We start from the raw sequence: 20,111 nt of genomic DNA on the forward strand, positions 1-20,111 counted from the left end.
CATACATTATGCATCCCATCATTTCCAATGCATTCCGCAATTTTTGTGCACATGTTGCAGATTTTTCCGCAAAAAAAAACGCATGCGGAAAAATACACAGCATGTTCATTCATTTTGCAGATTTTTTGTGGATTTCCCACTATGTTATTAAATTGGGAAGCTCCGGAAAAAAAACGTGAAAAATCCACACAAAATCCACACAAAAGACGCGACAAAACCATGATTAAAACGCGAGAAAAATGCGTGCAGATTTTATGCGGAAAATTTCCGGTTTTGCTCAGGAAATTTCCGCATAAAATCCTGATGTGTGCACATAGCCTTAGATAACGCAGCAGAGGTTATAGCTGTATCCTGGTAGAGCAGAGCTGCAGTGTAAGGCTATGTGCACACGTCAGGATTTTATGCGGAAATTTCCTGAGCAAAACCGGAAATTTTCCGCATAAAATCCGCATGCGGTTTTGTCACGTTTTTGTGTGGATTTTTTGAGTATTTTTCCGGAGCTTACCAATTCAATAACATAGTGGGAAATCCGCAAAAAATCCGCAAAATTAATGAACATGCTGCGTATTCTTCCGCATGCGTTTTTTTTGCAACATGTGCACAAAAGTTGCGGAATGCATTGGAAATGATGGGATACATAATGTATGCATTTTTTTTATGCGTTTTTGCCGCGGAATACCGCCGAAAAAAACGCGCGAAAAATCCGCAACGTGTGCACATACCCTAAAGCATGGGGGAAGGACAGAGCTGCAGTGTAAAGCATGGCGAGTCAGTGATTTCTTGTGTATTGGGAGGATACAGTGTAAAGCATGGCGAGTCAGTGATTTCTGTGTATTGGGAGGATACAGTGTAAAGCATGGCGAGTCAGTGATTTCCAGTGTATTGGGAGGATACAGTGTAAAGCATGGCGAGTCAGTGATTTCTTGTGTATTGGGAAGATACAGTGTAAAGCATGGCGAGTCAGTGATTTCTGTGTATTGGGAGGATACAGTGTAAAGCATGGCGAGTCAGTGATTTCCAGTGTATTGGGAGGATACAGTGTAAAGCATGGCGAGTCAGTGATTTCCAGTGTATTGGGAGGATACAGTGTAAAGCATGGCGAGTCAGTGATTTCCAGTGTATTGGGAGGATACAGTGTAAAGCATGGCGAGTCAGTGATTTCTTGTGTATTGGGAGGATACAGTGTAAAGCATGGCGAGTCAGTGATTTCCAGTGTATTGGGAGGATACAGTGTAAAGCATGGCGAGTCAGTGATTTCTTGTGTATTGGGAGGATACAGTGTAAAGCATGGCGAGTCAGTGATTTCTTGTGTATTGGGAGGATACAGTGTAAAGCATGGCGAGTCAGTGATTTCTTGTGTATTGGGAGGATACAGTGTAAAGCATGGCGAGTCAGTGATTTCTTGTGTATTGGGAGGATACAGTGTAAAGCATGGCGAGTCAGTGATTTCCAGTGTATTGGGAGGATACAGTGTAAAGCATGGTGAGTCAGTGATTTCTTGTGTATTGGGAGGATACAGTGTAAAGCATGGCGAGTCAGTGATTTCTTGTGTATTGGGAGGATACAGTGTAAAGCATGGCGAGTCAGTGATTTCTTGTGTATTGGGAGGATACAGTGTAAAGCATGGCGAGTCAGTGATTTCTTGTGTATTGGGAGGATACAGTGTAAAGCATGGCGAGTCAGTGATTTCCAGTGTATTGGGAGGATACAGTGTAAAGCATGGCGAGTCAGTGATTTCTTGTGTATTGGGAGGATACTATTTTGTTTTGTTATTTTTGATCGCTGCCGGTTCCAACTGTCCAGTTCTGGTTTATGAGGGATCTGGCGGTAAGTGGGGCGCTTATTTATCACTGCTGGGAAGTTCCTAGAACGCGGCTCCGTCTCCAGGATCTGCGCACTTCTCATCGGCTTCTCATTAGTTTCCCTCTCCCGGACGCTCCCAGGGGCCTGAGTCACATTTCAGGGCTCGCTGACCCATGCTCTGGCCGCCATGTCCACCAATATAATGGAAACATTGTCCTCTGCTCCACGACGGCGCCCAGTTTATAAACAATGAGTAATTGCCAGGAGGAGCTGGAGGGGGCCGCTCATCACAGTTAATAAGCGAGGACCCCCTATTCTACCCCCCTCTGCGGCTTCAACCGCTTTATGGCTGATGATGATGGACGACAAATTATGGCCTCATTGAGTGAATACAAGAGGAGTCACCTGAGAGGCGGCCAAAGCCCTCACCTGGGCGGTCTGCGCCCACCCGCCACCTGTCTCGCCCCTCGTAGGGCATTTAGTTGACTATCAAACTCCCAAACTCTTCAGCTTTTCTGAGACAGAAATCCGGGGATTCCTTCTGAGTGACTGGAGAGAATGGGAGTTGTAGTTTACTGTCTCCCACCCCGGACTGATGTGTCATGCGTGAGGTTGGGGGGTCAGTCCGGCATGAAAATCCCCTTTATTGGGCGTTTATAGTTCTTATTTCAGCTGCTTCCATAAATCTACACCAAGATATGCCAAAAATCAGCAGAAAGTATTTAGGGAGTGAACATAAATGGAGGTAGATTGCTCATCGGTCTGATCGCTACAAATCAGTCTCTTCATAAAAAAAGTAGCAAACGTTTTGGAAATACAACTGATAGGTAAATACAGATAAAGGGGATTCTCCAACAGTCGAAGACCTGTAACATGCGGAGAGCAGAGAGCTGCACCCTGTTCACACAATGACATGGATTCCCGGAGGTGATCGCACCCACGTCACGGGGCTGTGTTCACATGAGGCAACAATCCCAGATAGACCCCGAAAGAGAGGAGACAAAGGAAAACACCACAATCTCATCTACAAATAAAACTATCGCCAGCAACAATGTCATATTTTCTACAGCACATAGTAATAATTACAATGAAGTCACTGAACTGGAGAAAACAGACTTACCAGTTCTACACCAGAATGAAACTTTAAAAAATATACAAAAAATGGGTAAGAACTATTGGGAATATTTTATCCCCGAGTCATCCCATAAAACGCCGCAATCCCAGAAGGGATCTCGTAAAAGCAGCAGTAATCGATGTAATGTTTGTGCAGACGCTAAAACAACTAATCACATCATTGATGGCAAAAATAAGAAATGTGATTCTGAATCATTTATGACCTGAAGACGTCACATCTGGCGTGTGTCATAGAGGGCAAATTGTGCGATCCTAAGTATGGTGGATGCACCAGAAGAAAAGAAAAATAAAAACAAATGGTAGAACTGATATGTGACATTAATAATAAGAACGCAGGAATATCAGGAGCAGCCGGACATTACATAGATGGACATAATAGAAATGTAGTTATTCTATTCTATGCCATAGAAACAAAAGTTACCAGACCGTATGAGGTTATTGTGGCAAAAAACAGCGTCATAGAGAAGTACACGGGACAATATTGCTCAATACCAGAAAACCATATGGTCCAAACTGGAGGAGTGACCTGTTGTACGCACATTACAGTTCTGCTATTTTACCGTAAATATTTAATATTGAATATTTATCAACATAACAAAATAGTTTATAATTATAGTAAACAGGTAGGTGTACGCAGGGTTAAGGACACAGGGACTCCATCTAGTACAATCTCAGGGGTAATGGGAATCTAATCCTGTGCCCCCCACATGGGATGGAGCTCGTCAGTTTATTTTATTTTAAATATTGCATTTGTCCCACAATGTGATATTCTATACAGTGTGTGCTCGAAATGTGTAAGACACGGAGCGGTGGACTATGCTTTATTCGATTTTAATAAAAAAGCAACTTTATTATGTTTGATGACCTTCAGCAGATTTATCTATAGTACTATATTTAGGGAGTTATTGACTCTTGTGGGTCTTGACTTCATCAGCATTTTTCCTTTTTTCTTTTTACCTCATTACCTGTATAATATCCGGTCGCTGTTCCGTTTCCTCTTTACCTGTATAATATCCGGTCGCTGTTCCGTTTCCTCTTTACCTGTATAATATCCGGTCTCTGTTCCGTTTCCTCTTTACCTGTATAATATCCGGTCGCTGTTCTGTTTCCTCTTTACCTGTATAATATCCGGTCGCTGTTCCGTTTCCTCTTTACCTGTATAATATCCGGTTGCTGTTCTGTTTCCTCTTTACCTCTATAATATCCGGTCGCTGTTCCGTTTCCTCTTTACCTGTATAATATCCGGTCCCTGTTCCGTTTCCTCTTTACCTGTATAATATCCGGTCTCTGTTCCGTTTCCTCTTTACCTGTATAATATCCGGTCTCTGTTCCGTTTCCTCTTTACCTGTATAATATCCGGTCGCTGTTCTGTTTCCTCTTTACCTGTATAATATCCGGTCGCTGTTCCGTTTCCTCTTTACCTGTATAATATCCGGTTGCTGTTCTGTTTCCTCTTTACCTGTATAATATCCGGTCTCTGTTCTGTTTCCTCTTTACCTCTATAATATCCGGTCTCTGTTCTGTTTCCTCTTTACCTCTATAATATCCGGTCGCTGTTCTGTTTCCTCTTTACCTGTATAATATCCGGTCGCTGTTCTGTTTCCTCTTTACCTGTATAATATCCGGTCTCTGTTCTGTTTCCTCTTTACCTGTATAATATCCGGTCTCTGCTCCGTTTTCCTCTTTACCTGTATAATATCCGGTCGCTGTTCCGTTTCCTCTTTACCTGTATAATATCCGGTCGCTGTTCCGTTTCCTCTTTACCTGTATAATATCCGGTCTCTGTTCCGTTTCCTCTTTACCTGTATAATATCCGGTCTCTGTTTCGTTTCCTCTTTACCTGTATAATATCTGGTCTCTGTTCCGTTTCCTCTTTACCTGTATAATATCCGGTCGCTGTTCCGTTTCCTCTTTACCTGTATAATATCCGGTCTCTGTTCTGTTTCCTCTTTACCTGTATAATATCCGGTCTCTGTTCTGTTTCCTCTTTACCTGTATAATATCCGGTCTCTGTTCCATTTCCTCTTTACCTGTATAATATCCGGTCTCTGTTCCGTTTCCTCTTTACCTGTATAATATCCGGTCTCTGTTCTGTTTCCTCTTTACCTGTATAATATCCGTTCTCTGTTCCGTTTCCTCTTTACCTGTATAATATCCGGTCTCTGTTCCGTTTCCTCTTTACCTGTATAATATCCGGTCTCTGTTCTGTTTCCTCTTTACCTGTATAATATCCGGCCGTTGTCGGTTTTCGCTTGTCCGTTCTCGGTGGCGGTTGATGTCTTTGTCCCCGTGGATTCCCGATCATCGCTGTCACTAAGGACTCTCTGTTTCTCCTGAGTGTGTACTTTGCCATCAGCGCATTGTGCGGCTCGGCTTTGTCTTGCCTCCATTGGCATGCTCTTGATGGATTGCTGGGGTCGGAGGTCCTCGTGCCTCTTCAGCAGACTCTTCACTGCGGAGGCCTGAGGCTCCCTGTGCCTCCTCTGTGTCCCCCTGTGCCTCCTCTGTGTCCCCCTGTGCCTCCTCTGTGTCCCCCTGTGCCTCCTCTGTGTCCCCCTGTGCCTCCTCTGTGTCCCCCTGTGCCTCCTCTGTGTCCCCCTGTGCCTCCTCTGTGTCCCCCTGTGCCTCCTCTGTGTCCCCCTGTGCCTCCTCTGTGTCCCCCTGTGCCTCCTCTGTGTCTCCCTGTGCCTCCTCTGTGTCCCCCTGTGCCTCCTCTGTGTCCCCCTGTGCCTCCTCTGTGTCCCCCTGTGCCTCCTCTGTGTCCCCCTGTGCCTCCTCTGTGTCCCCCTGTGCCTCCTCTGTGTCCCTCTGTGTCTCCCTGTGCCTCCTCTGTGTCTCCCTGTGCCTCCTGTGTCCCCCTGTGCCTCCTCTGTGTCCCCCTGTGCCTCCTCTGTGTCCCCCTGTGCCTCCTCTGTGTCTCCCTGTGCCTCCTCTGTGTCCCCCTGTGCCTCCTCTGTGTCCCCCTGTGCCTCCTCTGTGTCCCCCTGTGCCTCCTCTGTCTCCCTGTGCCTCCTCTGTGTCCCCCTGTGCCTCCTCTGTGTCTCCCTGTGCCTCCTCTGTGTCCCCCTGTGCCTCCTCTGTGTCTCCCTGTGCCTCCTGTGTCCCCCTGTGCCTCCTCTGTGTCCCCCTGTGCCTCCTCTGTGTCCCCCTGTGCCTCCTCTGTGTCTCCCTGTGCCTCCTCTGTGTCCCCCTGTGCCTCCTCTGTGTCCCCCTGTGCCTCCTCTGTGTCCCTCTGTGTCCCCCCTGTGCCTCCTGTGTCCCCCTGTGCCTCCTGTGTCCCCCTGTGCCTCCTGTGTCCCCCTGTGCCTCCTCTGTGTCCCCCTGTGCCACCTCTGTGTCCCCCCGTGCCTCCTCTGTGTCCCCCTGTGCCTCCTCTGTGTCCCCCTGTGCCTCCTCTGTGTCCCCCTGTGCCTCCTCAGTGTCCCGGGGCTGCTCTCCATCAGGCTCACAGGTCTCTGGACATCAGTCGCCGTTCTCATGCCCCACAGACCTCATGAAGGAGGTGCTCCGGATCTATGGCCGCGGGGTGCGGAGCCAACTGAAAGGTCCGCGCGTCACCCTGATGGCAGAGCTCAGAATCCTCCAGAAAGACAGAAGAATATCAGTGTGGGACGTGGACTGTCCTTCGCCTCCCGGTTACATTATATGGCAGATACTGGATTATTACACACCGTATTATGTGCGCGATGACGTCTGGAGAGCGCGGGGAGCGTCCAGGACTCAGACCTCACAGCTGTAGGGAATGGTCGGAATGGCGGTGCTCATGTATGTACCCCGCAGGGAAAGGCAGAGCTCCTCCGGAGTATTCCTGTAATCTGTCATCTGGTAGTTCAGAACGTCTGCTCTAACTACAGTGTGATGTGGAACCATCGAATCTTCCTGGCCTGGGAGTCGCCTTGCTGATGCAGTATAACTCCCTGCTGTCCTGCTGCCGCACTCAGTCTTACCACGGTTTATATTACCTGTGACATGGAACCGTCTTCCACAACCTTTATAGTAGAGTTTGTCTGTTCCTCACCCAGTTTTAAGCCTTCCACTCAACTGCTCCTGATTCAGTCAATAACTGAGTTACAAAGTCCCTGACTGTACAAGTGACGAGAAGAGATGAAGACGACGGGCGGTCTCCAGATACTGATGATGGAGGCGACGGGCGGTCACCAGATACTGATGATGGAGGAGGCGGGTGGTCACCAGATACTGATGATGGAGGAGACGGGTGGTCACCAGATACTGATGATGGAGGAGACGGGCGGTCACCAGATACTGATGATGGAGGCGACGGGCGGTCACCAGATACTGATGATGGAGGAGACGGGCGGTCACCAGATACTGATGATGGAGGTGACGGGCGGTCACCACATACTGATGATGGAGGTGATGGGCAGTCACCAGATACTGATTACGGAGGCGACGGGCGGTCATCAGATACTGATGATGGAGGCGACGGGCGGTCACCAGATACTGATGATGGAGGAGACGGGCGGTCACCAGATACTGATGATGGAGGCGACGGGCGGTCACCAGATACTGATGATGGAGGAGACGGGCAGTCACCAGATACTGATGATGGAGGCGACGGGCGGTCACCAGATACTGATGATGGAGGCGACGGGCGGTCACCAGATACTGATGATGGAGGAGACGGGCGGTCACCAGATACTGATGATGGAGGAGACGGGCGGTCACCAGATACTGATGATGGAGGAGACGGGCGGTCACCAGATACTGATGATGGAGGTGACGGGCGGTCACCAGATACTGATGATGGAGGTGACGGGCGGTCACCAGATACTGATGATGGAGGAGACGGTCGGTCACCAGATACTGATGATGGCGGTGACGGGCGGTCACCAGATACTGATGATGGAGGAGACGGGCGGTCACCAGATACTGATGATGGAGGTGACGGGCGGTCACCACATACTGATGATGGAGGTGATGGGCAGTCACCAGATACTGATTACGGAGGCGATGGGCGGTCACCAGATACTGACAAGATTTACCTTTCTTTTCAGTCACTTTGTATTCTGTTAATTGATACAAGGGATCTATTAGGCCTCACCCAGATGTCTGTATTTTCACATAGGAAAAAAAAGTCTTAGGTTAGATTTTGTGGAGAATTTCATATTTTCATTAGTTTTTCTGGACTGAGATAAAACCGTTTTTCTTCCTTCTCTCAGTCCGTGAATAATGGACGGCACTCGCGGCATTGGATCAGTATCAGACACGTCTCTGTGATTTTGCACAACCACTTGGTCTGACAAAGAGATCAGACGTGTGTCCGGCCCCCGTGGACGGCGCTCGGTGCAAGTTCTGTCTGTGAAAACTCGGATGAAGCTTGTGCATTAAGACGGACGTGTGAATGAGGCCCAGCGACTTTACCCCTGAAAGCTTCTTCTTCTTTGCAGCATTTTTTCCACAGTTCCGTGTGTCAGATACATTTATCTCTTTCCGACTCTTCGCTCCTGTGATGTCTTTTGCTCAGTTCTGGATTAGCGGACATTCCGTATCCAGAGGTTCCAGATTAAAGGGCGAGGTGTCAGTTTTGCTGCGGTTCTGGCTGCTTCTCTTGTCATTTCCTGTGATATTCCACATTACTCTTGTGTGCTGGATTATAGGATGCCGGATTAAAGGCATTTCACTTTGCCCGCTGTCCCTGTATTATCCTTCCTTCTCCCTCCTGACCTGATACTTCTGGTGCGGCGCCCCTTTAAGAACCTGGTGCTCCTGCGCAGGATGCGGGTATAATTTACAGGCAGAAGTGACGCCTCGCTGCGGTTTATGAGCTGTTAGTGTCGGATACTACCTGGAGCGCGGGGATAAATGATGTTTTATGAAGACGCTGCAGCCCTGAGCGATGCGAGTCCATAAAGCGAGCGGCGGGCTCCACACTGCGGCCTTATCCGGGGCCCCATCCCCAGATGATGGATCGTCGCCGTCTAATGAGCGCAGTTATCATGGAGACGACGTATTTATCTACATGGGGAAATATTAACACATTGGAGGAGAAATTGCGCAAAAATGCGGCGTCCGATCCCAGCAACCTGCTTAGGAATGGCCACCGCCTCTGGATGTGAAATCAAGTGCAACTTGTACATTAGGGAGCATCCCCCGACTGATACCTTGTAACAACCCCTCAGCTGTGAGCACTATTGGGTCTGCACTGATTGTTAGTAAACACCACAGTTCCCTGACAGCAACCAGAGATCTTGTAATTAGTTATTGACCGCACCTGGCCACCATATAGGACCGCCAGGTAGACGCTTAGGCTCTGTGCACACATTGCGGATTTCTCTGCAGATTCGCAGCGGATTTGGCGGCAGTTTTCCCTGCGTTGTGCAGCACCATGTAAGCCTATGGAAAACCAAATCCGCTGTGCATATGCTGCGGAAAATACCGCGCGGAATCCGCAGCGTTTTACACCTGCTCCATTATAGGAATCCACAGGTGTAAAAACGCAGGCAAATTCCGCACAAAACCCGCAGGTAAAAGGCCGGTGATTTTACCTGCAGATTCTGCAGAATCCGTGAGGAACAATCCGCAATGGAATCCGCAACGTGTGCACATACCCTGCGGCTGCATTCATGCGTTGCTGCCATGATGCATGCCGGAGAGCATTGGCTTGATTTTGCTGCTCTGCACCATGACTGGATGCTGTGAACGCTGCCTGATGTTTCTACAAGATGATAGTAGAATGTGTCATTTTTTGCGCTGCCCTGGTCTGGCGTCCTGCCTGGTCCTCCATAACAGGCGGAATCTTCGGCGCCTCTTGCGCTAACTCGGGCCCTCAACACCCTGACATCACAGAGCCTTAGTAAGAGCTAAAATGCCGGCAGTGCGGATACTGAGCTCCACCATGGAGGACTGGACGACCATCCAGGGCAACGTAAATTGTATTGCTCATCTCTAGTAATTGTGAGTTTGGAGGTGTGACCTCCCCTTTAAGAGCGGGTGGTGGCCTCCTGTGGGACCTGAGGGAATCCTGAGTTTCCAGCATCCTCTCCATGTCACCCTCCGCTTCTCCCTGGCTCCAGATTGCGGAGCCCTGGGCTGCACTAAAGTCTGCTCCAGCTGTCTCCAGTCTGGGCTCCTCTGGTTTTACATCCCTGTGCTGAGGGATCTGTGTATTCTCCCCAGGTCTGGCGGCTTTAATCCTGACTGGAGCAGAGGAGATCCAGGGAGATGTGATCCAGACACTGGAACCTTCCGAGGAATGCGCTGTTAACCCCTGTGCTGCCGCAGGCATGTGTGCTCTCCGGCCCGCTGCTTACAGTATGGTTTGCTCATCGGTTTTTACTTCCCCCCTCTCATCATCTCCCTTCTGACTTCAGCTGAGAGTTGTAGTTAATGCTTTGTCGTCACTTGACTGCTCAGAACGAGCGTCCTATATGTGCAGGAGGAGTAACACTATTTCTGGCCATTATGTGACTTATTTCTACATTTTTTCCAGTTTTCTCCTCTGCAGGTTCCATCTCTTATTTTCTCTGAGCTAGTGGGTGGGATGCTATGGTGTCTCCCATCCGCAGCACTCAGACATGAGTACTTGTTGTTCTTCTGTCTCTATGTAGTATATTTTCTGAAGCACCAGCATGAAGAACATTATACTGCAGTACTGAGCAGTGTAGCTGTGAATCCAGCTCTGGGATGATCTTCCACACCTTCTAGAAGCAACAACATGGATGACTTTATGCAGTATAACTAATAATTGTATCTGTGAACCCAGGTATGGGGTGAGAGATAACGTTAGAAGCAGAAGCAGCATGGAAGACATGATACAAGCATACAGCAGTACTGAGCAGTGCAGCTGTGAATCCAACGCTTGGTCGCCCTTTCCATATAATTCAGTAGACAGATGTAATCTGTTCAGTGAATTGGCTGTCATTTTGTTGGATTTTAATTTTTTTCAGTGGATGCAAAGTTGACGTGGCTCATAAGTGGTGAAAGAAGCAGAAATCTTCAATACAAACGAGATCCTTAACATCTGAGGGTTTGTTACAGTTGTATCCCTGTAGAATGTAAGTCTGCAAGGGCCTTGTCCTCGCCCCTCTGTACCAGTCTGTCATTGTAAATTAGTTTACTGTAAGTGATATCTAACCCTGTATATAACCCCTTCTCATGTACAGCGCCATGGAATCAATGGTGCTATATAAATAATAATAATAATAATAATAATCCAGTCTTGTCAGTTCTCTGTAAACAAACAGCTGCGACTCCAGACTGATACTCTGTAACAAGCTACAAAGACAGCAGATAGCTTTATGCTGCTCTTCAGCTCTCAGAAGATTCCCTGGATGGATACAATTGTATCAAACCCTCAGCTGTGAGAAGTATTCGGTCTGTACCAGCGTCCCAGCTCTGGATGTAAACGAGAACTAAAATTGTAAAATTATTTTTTAAAGCTGTACACCCCTTGATTGCATATCCGCAGTCACAGGAAAGCCTTTCATTGCGGGGGCACAATGCCGCTCACAAGTATCTAAATCTTCCCGTCCAGTTCACTTTTGTGAATGTTTAATTCACGTGAAATTTATTCATTCTGTCCCCGTCCATTGGAGCGTTCGCCGTTTTCCCCCCAGGATGTTACAATATCCGAGGACCATGAGGTAAAGCCCAATTATTAAATCTCTTGCTGTGCAGGAAAATAGAGGCAGGCTCTGAGCTTTGTGTGGGTCGCAGGACTTACAAGACGGCGCAGAAAGGGGCCGAGCGCTTAGTATTCTGCTCGGGTAGTTCAGATGTGAGCACCATGGTGGTGAAGACGGCGGCGGGGGTCATGTGATTGCCGTATGCTGCACCATGGTGGTGAAGACGGCGGCGGGGGTCATGTGATTGCCGTATGCTGCACCATGGCGGTGAAGACGGCGGCGTGGGTCGTGTGATTGCCGTATGCTGCACCATGGCGGTGAAGACGGAGGCGCGGGTCATGTGATTGCCGTATGCTGCACCATGGCGGTGAAGATGGCGGCGGGGGTCATGTGATTGCCGTATGCTGCACCATGGCGGTGAAGACGGAGGCGCGGGTCGTGTGATTGCCGTATGCTGCACCATGGCGGTGAAGATGGCGGCGCAGGTCGTGTGATTGCCGTATGCTGCACCATGGCGGTGAAGACGGCGGCGCGGGTCGTGTGATTGCCGTATGCTGCACCATGGCGGTGAAGACGGCGGCGCGGGTCGTGTGATTGCCGTATGCTGCACCATGGCGGTGAAGACGGCGGCGTGGGTCGTGTGATTCCCGTATGCTGCACCATGGCGGTGAAGACGGCGGCGTGGGTCGTGTGATTGCCGTATGCTGCACCATGGCGGTGAAGACGGCGGCGCGGGTCGTGTGATTGCCGTATGCTGCACCATGGCGGTGAAGACGGCGGCGTGGGTCGTGTGATTGCCGTATGCTGCACCATGGCGGTGAAGACGGCGGCGCGGGTCGTGTGATCGCCGTATGCTGCACCATGGCGGTGAAGACGGCGGCGCGGGTCGTGTGATCGCCTTATGCTGCACCAGGGCGGTGAAGACGGCGGTGCAGGTCGTGTGATTGCCGTATGCTGCACCATGGCGGTGAAGACGGCGGCGCGGGTCGTGTGATCGCCTTATGCTGCACCATGGCGGTGAAGACGGCGGTGCGGGTCGTGTGATTGCCGTATGCTGCACCATGGCGGTGAAGACGGCGGCGCGGGTCGTGTGATCGCCTTATGCTGCACCATGGCGGTGAAGACGGCGGTGCGGGTCGTGTGATCGCCTTATGCTGCACCATGGCGGTGAAGACGGCGGTGCGGGTCGTGTGATCGCCTTATGCTGCACCATGGCGGTGAAGACGGCGGTGCGGGTCGTGTGATTGCCGTATGCTGCACCATGGCGGTGAAGACGGCGGTGCGGGTCGTGTGATCGCCTTATGCTGCACCATGGCGGTGAAGACGGCGGCGCGGGTCGTGTGATTGCCGTCTGCTGCACCATGGCGGTGAAGACGGCGGCGTGGGTCGCGTGATTGCCGTATGCTGCACCATGGCGGTGAAGACGGCGGCGCGGGTCGTGTGATTGCCGTATGCTGCACCATGGCGGTGAAGACGGCGGCGCGGGTCGCGTGATTGCCTTATGCTGCACCATGGCGGTGAAGACGGCGGCGTGGGTCGTGTGATTGCCGTATGCTGCACCATGGCGGTGAAGACGGCGGCGTGGGTCGCGTGATTGCCGTCTGCTGCACCATGGCGGTGAAGACAGCTGCGCGGGTTGCGTGATTGCCGTATGCTGCACCATGGCGGTGAAGACGGTGGCGCGGGTCGTGTGATCGCCGTATGCTGCACCATGGCGGTGAAGACGGCGGCGCGGGTCGTGTGATCGCCGTATGCTGCACCATGGCGGTGAAGACGGCGGCGCGGGTCGTGTGATCGCCGTATGCTGCACCATGGCGGTGAAGACGGCGGCGCGGGTCGTGTGATCGCCGTATGCTGCACCATGGCGGTGAAGACGGCGGCGCGGGTCGTGTGATCGCCGTATGCTGCACCATGGCGGTGAAGACGGCGGCGCGGGTCGTGTGATCGCCGTATGCTGCACCATGGCGGTGAAGACGGCGGCGCGGGTCGTGTGATCGCCTTGTGTTCACAGTTTAGTCTTTAAAATAGTCCAAAGGCTTTTTTCCTGATCTGACAAGTTGCAATAATGACTTCTCAGAACTTTCCTCATTAAACACTACTGGGCATTACAGAGGAGGATGGGGGCTCGTCGATGGCCACTAACCCACCCCCCCCAATTCTAGGGCATTAGACCCCTTAATGTCCTTGATGGGACCCTCAGCTGGCTCTTCCTATTGCCACTGGTTACTCCTGGTCTGGTGAGTGGGGACATAGGCAACGATGGAAATAATAACACAAGAGTCAGGGGTCATGGAAAGAGATTGAGCTGACAGGATGAGACCCCCAAAGGGAGCAACAATCACAAGAAGCATGATCCCAGTAACCCCAGCATGTGCCCCACACAGAAGAGCGCCCCCAGTGGTGGTCACGATGCCGGCATTCCCTGGAATATAGGACTGGAGATATCTGATGTTACTTGTGTGTTCTGGACAATGAAATCTTCTATAACTTCCTCATGTTCTTTTTTTAAGGTGTCTGCATAGAAATAGAAATATTCACTGCGAAAAACACTATAAGGCTCTGTGCACATGCTGTGGATTTTGCTGCGGATCCGCAGCAGTTTCTCATGAGTTTTACAGTACAATGTAAATCTATGGGAAACAAAATCCGCAGTGCACATGCGGAAAAAAACGCGCGGAAACGTAGCGTTTTATTTTCCGCAGCATGTCAATTCTTTCTGCGGAATCCGCTGCGGGTTTACACCTGCTCCAATAGGAATCTGCAGGTGAAAACCCGCAGAGGAAACTGCAGAAGAAACCGCGATAAATCCGCAGTAAAAACCGCAGCGGTTTTTCACTGCAAATTTATCAATTCTGCAGCGGAAAATTCCGCATTGGAATCCGCAGCGTGTGCACATGGCCTCAAACTGGAAAATGCTTCTCACAGCTGAGGGTTTGTTACAGTTGTATCCAGTGTACACAGAGCTCTATGTCCGCAGCACACATCGCAATGTGCCCTGATTTTGTTACATTGTATCAGTGCAGGTAAAACGTATCAGTCCGGAGTCCAGACTGTTTAACACCCAGAGGATAAAACTGTAACAAACCCTCAGCTGTGACAGGTTTTATGGCTGTACAAGGTTCTACAAATCGGTGGCACTCGCGGCTGGTAAATGGATACTTCAGGTCTCCTGCGGTGCCGGATTTAGAGGGTGGAAAACTGGGCTATGACTGAGGACATCGCTTCTTAGGAGACCCCCTTTAGCAGGAAAATCCTCCAGCATTGACCCCTTTACTGCATAAGATCATCGGGAAATTTCCAATTAACTCTTTCACTGCCATAGACCATGATAGAATTTGAAACTAACCACTATGTGAAGCAGGGGCGCTGCTTTGCTTTCTCCCAGGGCCCCATTTTCCCAAAAATTACACATATGTTATTGGGATTCCCATTTAAAACTTCTTTACATAACATCGGAATACCCCTTTAATAAATGATTCCCTTTATTGTGTTCCTCGTGCAGTTCTTGGTAAGACAAAGTCCTTACTACATGTCAGACCCTACAGCCGGCTAACTCCCCACGGTCGCTGTCATTGTGCGCCGCAGTATTTTGCCTGTCACCGGTTTGGCGCTGCTGCACCTTATAGTCGTCCCCTTCGCGCAGAGCTGCACCGTCGACCATACCACGACCATATTTATCTCAGTAGTAAGAGTCACCAGTGTTTTCTGGAGAGGTGTAAATGTGTGGAGACTCGTCCTGCCGTTATTTTACAGAGTTGGAAAGAAAAACACTTTGATTCTTGGCACAGAAAGTTCAGACTTTCCAGCAGCGATTTTCAGCAAAAGCCGTGGATATTTGCTGAATAAACTCTCCCATGACAGGCGGAGACACCGGGTCTGCCGATCTGCAGGCTTCTCCTGACCGGTGGAGGCACGGGGGGATTTAGGGGGCCGATCTGCACTTTATAGAAACTCCTGAGCATCGCTGTTAGCTGCTATTTTATGAGCCCGGTTCCTGCATGTCTCCCTGGTATCATTGATGACCCCTCCTGCAGTCTCAGACTGATTTCCTTATTCATGGCCACCATCTCTAGTGGTTAGTAGAGCCCCTCTGGCTGTTATAACCTGCTGTAGATGTGATGCATCGCCAGACACCAGCTGCTGGCACCGCTCCTCAGAAACCTTAACCCCGTCCTCATGGGGAAAGGCCTCCAGGTCACTAATGTTCCTGGGTTTGTTGCAGTCACCTTATTCATATCCCAACAATGATTTTCTGTAGAATTTTAAAGTCTTTCAATTTCTTCTGAAACCAAATCTTGGTGGACTGCGGAGTGCTGGGATCATGGTTCTGTTGCTCATGCTTCAACTTCCTAGATGGCATGATTTCTCATACGAGTCCCAGAAATTTGACAGATTTCATCTTGCCCTCTACACCCTGCAGGTTTGTCCCCAGAGCCTCACCGAGCCTCCTCTGTGCTTTACCAGAATTCACCAAGCCCCCTGCCATTTTTTGCTGTAAACATCACCGAGCCCCCACCATGCTTCACTTTAGGCATCACCGAGCCCCCGCCATGCTTCACTGTAGACATCACCGAGCTCCCACCATGCTTCACTTTAGGCATTACTGAGCCCCCGCCATGCTTCACTTTAGGCATCACTGAGCCACCGCCATGCTTCACTTTAGGCATCACCGAGCCCTCGCCATGCTTCACTGTAGACCTCACCGAGCCCCCGCCATTCTTCACTGTAGACATCACCGGGCCCTCACAATGCTTCACTGTAAACATCACAGAGCCCCCACCATGCTTCACTTTACGCATCACCAAGCCCTCATCGTGTTACACTGTAGTCATCACCGAGCCCCTGTTGAGCTCCACTGTAGACTTCACAGAGCCCCTGATATGTTTCATTGGAGAAATCACCCATTCCCCACCGTGCTCCACTGTAGACATCACCAAGCCCCCCTGCAGTCCTTCACTGTAGCCATCAATAAGCCCCCGCCATGCTTCACTGCAGCTATTATGAGCCCTCGCCATGCTTCACTGCAGCTATTATGAGCCCCGCCATGCTTCACTGCAGCTTTTATGAGCCCCGCCATGCTTCACTGTAGGCAGAGTACTTTTCAGTAGATGTTTCATTCTTCCTCCAGATACTCCTGATTCATAAGCACAGTTCCAGGTTTGTTTGCTCCACAGAACAGAATCCCAGACCTTTCTGTGGTTATATTTATGATTTGGAGCCTATTGAAGGTGACGTTTCTTGTTCTTTTGGGTCAGTAGAGGGGATATCTTGGAGTCCAGTCATGGTGACCTCCAGCATTTAGTAAGTGCCTTACTGTACAATCTGAGAAGCTGAGACCTCGGGGCCCACAGCCACCAACCTTGGCTGCTTCTCTTCTGCCGTCATTGCAGGGTGACTGCCTGCACAGGAATCTGGTGACAGCTTCATCTTCCTGCCACGTCCAGGTATTGCAGTCAATGTTCCTAAATGCGCTTTGCTACCAGCTGTATCTCCAGGAACGGTCACCGCGCTGTCTCTTTTTATTCTTCTCCTGGCTTGAGCACAATGATCTTTTCTCAACTTTTTGGCCCGTTCTCTTCATTTTGCCATTTTCTAACCTTCCTTCAGTCGTCACCGTCATGACCCTGTAGCCAGGCCGGGTATCTGAGGTGTCCTTCCCATGGTTGGTTATAGTCTCGTCATTATCACATCCGGAGCTGGAGACAAGTGCGCTGGTCAGGATTCCATCAGGGCGGAATAATCCGCAGAAGTCAGGGAAAGTGTCTCGTTGTGCTGGATTTGGAGAAGCCACTTGTTCTATTCGTTGTGTTCGGCGATTTGCAATGTTCTTGTCTCATTGGTTTATTGCGAATAGCAAAGTCTTTCCATTATACTAATAAATGGAATAAGATGGCTGGCAGATCGATACTGGATAGATATTGGATACAGATGATAGAAGGCTGTTATTCTCCGCGTAGTTTACATGTTCAGCAGGTATACGCTGCTGTGTCTGGGGGGTTTAAGTTGTCGGTTTAAGGATGTGGCCCCCATTTTCGTGCACATTTCACGCACATCGGCCATCACGGTGTGAATATTAATATCCCCCAGAACTGTCTGATCTGCAGAAACAAAACTAATTTAAGCTCTGTCCCAATTCTTGGTAGATTTTTTCCGTTCCCCTCTTTCTGGAGGGGTGAGATACCAGCTACCACAGGTGTACCAGCCAGGAGGCGACAGCAACCCAATTAAAATGAAATATCGCCACTTCCGAAACAGCTGACAGGTGGAGGAGACGGCGGAGAGCTGCCGGACGGTCAGACGTGGCGGATCACTGGACACAGTATATTCTCCTCTGCATTTGTACTTCTACATTGTATGCTGGAGACACCGTCATATTAGTTCAGACTTCACACATTTTCCGGAGTCTGATGGTCACAAATTTACAACAAGATTTTGCATTTTTACAGATTATCAAATGTAAGCTCAGCATTGTATACTGGTGGTTGAATCATTTAGGGTCTGTATTATGTTAGTGCTGTACACATGATGAGCTGCGTATCAGATGATGGAGTGAACTGTATACTGCTCAGTGAACCTTATACACCAAACACTGCTCATTCATCCTATAGGCTCTGCATTATATACTGGTCATTCATCCTGTAGGCTCTGCATTGTATACTGCTCATTCATCCTATAGGCTCTGCATTGTATACTGCTCATTCATCCTATAGGCTCTGCATTGTATACTGCTCATACATCCTATAGGCTCTGCATTGTATACTGCTCATACAGGTCCTTCTCAAAAAATTAGCATATAGTGTTAAATTTCATTATTTACCATAATGTAATGATTACAATTAAACTTTCATATACTATAGATTCATTATCCACCAACTGAAATTTGTCAGGTCTTTTGCGGAAGCCCAACCCACGTAGTCGCATTACGAGCTCGTATGACCGCCGTCACATACTACGATTTCGACCGCCACAGCGAGACATTTACGACGAAAGAAAGTTCTGCTCTTTCTTTCACATCGTACGATGCTGGGCTGCGTCGCAAATCGTAACGCCATGTCACACTTTGCAACCTCGGAACGAGGACGGATAAACGTCACAAATCGAACGCTCGTTCAGACTTTGATTGCACAGTGTGAAGGGGCCCTTATTGTTTTAATACTGATGATTTTGGCCTACAACTCCTGATAACCCAAAAAACCTGTCTCAATAAATTAGCATATCAAGAAAAGGTTCTCTAAATGACCTATTACCCTAATCTTCTGAATCAACTAATTAACTCTAAACACATGCAAAAGATACCTGAGGCTTTTAAAAACTCCCTGCCTGGTTCATTACTCAAAACCCCCATCATGGGTAAGACTAGCGACCTGACAGATGTCAAGAAGGCCATCATTGACACCCTCAAGCAAGAGGGTAAGACCCAGAAAGAAATTTCTCAACAAATCGGCTGTTCCCAGAGTGCTGTATCAAGGCACCTCAATGGTAAGTCTGTTGGAAGGAAACAATGTGGCAGAAAACGCTGTACAACGAGAAGAGGTGACCGGACCCTGAGGAAGATTGTGGAGAAGGACCGATTCCAGACCTTGGGGAACCTGAGGAAGCAGTGGACTGAGTCTGGTGTGGAAACATCCAGAGCCACCGTGCACAGGCGTGTGCAGGAAATGGGCTACAGGTGCCGCATTCCCCAGGTAAACAGCGGCAGAAGCGCCTGACCTGGGCTACAGAGAAGCAGCACTGGACTGTTGCTAAGTGGTCCCAAGTACTTTTTTCTGATGAAAGCAAATTTTGCATGTCATTCGGAAATCAAGGTGCCAGAGTCTGGAGGAAGACTGGGGAGAAGGAAATGCCAAAATGCCTGAAGTCCAGTGTCAAGTACCCACAGTCAGTGATGGTGTGGGGTGCCATGTCAGCTGCTGGTGTTGGTCCACTGTGTTTCATCAAGGGCAGGGTCAATGCAGCTAGCTATCAGGAGATTTTGGAGCACTTCATGCTTCCATCGGCTGAAATGCTTTATGGAGATGAAGATTTCATTTTTCAGCACGACCTGGCACCTGCTCACAGTGCCAAAACCACTGGTAAATGGTTTACTGACCATGGTATTACTGTGCTCAATTGGCCTGCCAACTCTCCTGACCTGAACCCCATAGAGAATCTGTGGGATATTGTGAAGAGAAAGTTGAGAGACGCAAGACCCAACACTCTGGATGAGCTTAAGGCCGCTATTGAAGCATCCTGGGCCTCCATAACATCTCAGCAGTGTCACAGGCTGATTGCCTCCATGCCACGCCGCATTGAAGCAGTCATTTCTGCCAAAGGATTCCCGACCAAGTATTGAGTGCATAACTGAACATTATTATTGGATGGTTTTTTTGTTTGTTATTAAAAAACACTTTTATTTGATTGGACGGGTGAAATATGCTAATTTATTGAGACAGGTTTTTTGGATTTTCAGGAGTTGTATGCCAAAATCATCAGTATTAAAACAATAAAAGACCTGACAAATTTCAGTTGGTGGATAATGAATCTATAATTTATGAAAGTTTAATTGTAATCATTACATTATGGTAAATAATGAAATTTAACACTATATGC

General features: G+C 49.2%; 1 protein-coding gene across 3 annotated transcripts in view; it reads left to right on the forward strand.

The window, feature by feature from the left end:
* GLI2 (GLI family zinc finger 2) overlaps positions 1-20,111 on the forward strand; it is a 154,781-nt gene that overhangs the window by 84,278 nt on the left and 50,392 nt on the right. The gene's annotated exons all lie outside the window — the stretch shown is intronic.

Source organism: Ranitomeya variabilis, chromosome 7 (assembly GCF_051348905.1).
Source record: "Ranitomeya variabilis isolate aRanVar5 chromosome 7, aRanVar5.hap1, whole genome shotgun sequence".
NCBI lineage: Eukaryota > Metazoa > Chordata > Amphibia > Anura > Dendrobatidae > Ranitomeya > Ranitomeya variabilis.